Below are 2095 nucleotides of genomic sequence, written 5' to 3'. Positions count from 1 at the left end.
TGGATTCTGCTCAGAATTCTCTGTCTGTTGCTGAGAGGATGATGGAAAAGGCTTGCTATTCCTAAACCTGTTTCTTCCACCATTATTAAAGCCTTGTTGAGGCTTTTGTTGATCCTTCTATGAGAAATTTGGATGATTTCTCCATGAGGGATTATAGGTGTTTCCATAGGTTTCTCTCATGTAATTCACCTCTGCTATTGCAGGGTTCTCAGGATCATAAGCTTCTTCTTCAGAAGATGCTTCTTTAGTACTGTTGGATGCAGCTTGTAGTCCATTCAGACTCTGAGAAATCATATTGACTTGCTGAGTCAATATTTTATTCTGAGCCAATATGGCATTCAGAGTATCAATTTCAAGAACTCCCTTCCTCTGAGGCGTCCCATTACTCACAGGATTCCTTTCAGAAGTGTACATGAACTGGTTATTTGCAACTATGTCAATGAGTTCCTGAGCTTCTGCAGCCATTTTCTTTAGGTGAATGGATCCACCTGCAGAATGGTCCAATGAAATCTTTGATAATTCAGACAGACCATCATAGAATATATCCAGGATGGTCCATTCTGAAAGCATGTCAGAAAGACACTTTTTGGTCAGTTGCTTGTATCTCTCCCAAGCTTCATAGAGGGATTCACCTTCTTTCTGTTTGAAGGTTTGAACATCCACTCTAAGCTTGCTAAGCTTTTGAGGAGGAAAGAACTTGGCTAAGAAAGTCGTGACCAGCTTTTCCCAAGAGTTCAGGCTATCTTTAGGTTGAGAGTCCAACCATATTCTAGCTCTATCTCTTACAGCAAACGGGAAAATCAAAAGCATGTAGACCTCAGGATCAACCCCATTGGTCTTAATAGTATCATAGATTTGCAAAAATTCAGTTAAGAACTGAAAAGGATCTTCTGATGGATGTCCATGAAACTTGCAATTCTGTTTCATCAGAGAAACTAATTGAGGCTTTAGCTCAAAATTGTTTGCTCCAATGGCAGGCATTGAGATGCTTCTTCCATGTAAGTTGGAATTTGGTGTAGTAAAGTCACCAAGAATATTCCTTGCATCTCCACCATTGTTATTATTTTCGGCCATGTCTCCTTCTTTTTCGAAAATTTATGTCAGGTTCTCTTCAGAGAGTTGTGCTTTAGCTTCCCTTAGCTTCTTCTTTAGAGTCCTTTCAGGTTCCGGATCGACTTCAACAAGAATGTTCTTGTCCCTATTCCTGTTCATATGAAAAAGAAGAGACCAGAAAAGAAGAGGAATCCTCTATGTTACAGTATAAAGATTCCTTTATATGAGTAGAAGAATAGAAGAGTAGAATCAAGAAAAGAGAAAATGAAGAATTCAAACACAGAGAGGGAGAGAGGGTTCGAATTTTAAATTAAAATAAAAGGAAAATATTTTTATTTTTATTTTAAATATTAGTTAAAATTCAAAATTAAGAAGGAAAATAAAATTAAAATGAAATTTAAAACAATTAGTTAATGAAAAGTAATTTTGAAAAAGAGGTTAGTAATTTTTGAAAATTGGAGAGAGAATAGTAGTTAGGTAGTTTTGAAAAAGATATGATTGAAACAGAAAACTTTTAAAATCAAACAAAAAGTCAAGTAGTTAATTGAAAAAGATTTGAAAATCAATTTTGAAAAGATAAGAAGTTAGAAAAAGATTTTGAAATTAAAATTGAAAAAGATATGATTGAAAGATATTTTGAAAAAGATTTGAAAAGAAATTTTAAAAAGATTTGATTTTGAAAATTAAAGTTGATTACTTGACTAACAAGAAACAAAAAGATATGATTTTAAAATTTTAAAGATTGAACCTTTCTTAATAGGCAAGTAACAACTTGAAATTTTTGAATCAAAATATTAAATGTTAGTAATAAATTCGAAAATATGAGGTAAAAATAAGAAAAAGATTTTGAAAATTAATTTTAAAAATTTTCAAAAATATATAAAAAAAATTAAAAAAGATTTGATTTTTGAAAAAGATTTGAAAAGGGTAGAATTTTTAAATTGAAATTTTGACTTGATTAGCAAGAAACAACTAAATTTTAAAATTTTTTGACTAAATCAAACCAAAATTTTGAAATTTATGAGAAGAAAAAGGGAAAGAT

General features: G+C 31.6%; 1 non-coding gene across 1 annotated transcript; it reads left to right on the top strand.

The window, feature by feature from the left end:
- Positions 1-564: 564 nt before the first annotated feature.
- LOC112725233 (small nucleolar RNA R71) lies at positions 565-672 on the top strand. The gene has a single exon (XR_003164354.1). It is a non-coding gene; the product is annotated as a small nucleolar RNA R71 (small nucleolar RNA).
- Positions 673-2095: the final 1423 nt, after the last annotated feature.

Source organism: Arachis hypogaea, chromosome 11 (genome assembly GCF_003086295.3).
Source record: "Arachis hypogaea cultivar Tifrunner chromosome 11, arahy.Tifrunner.gnm2.J5K5, whole genome shotgun sequence".
Lineage (NCBI taxonomy): Eukaryota > Viridiplantae > Streptophyta > Magnoliopsida > Fabales > Fabaceae > Arachis > Arachis hypogaea.
Note: the sequence above shows the minus strand (reverse complement) of the source record. Positions and strands in the feature narration are given on the sequence as shown.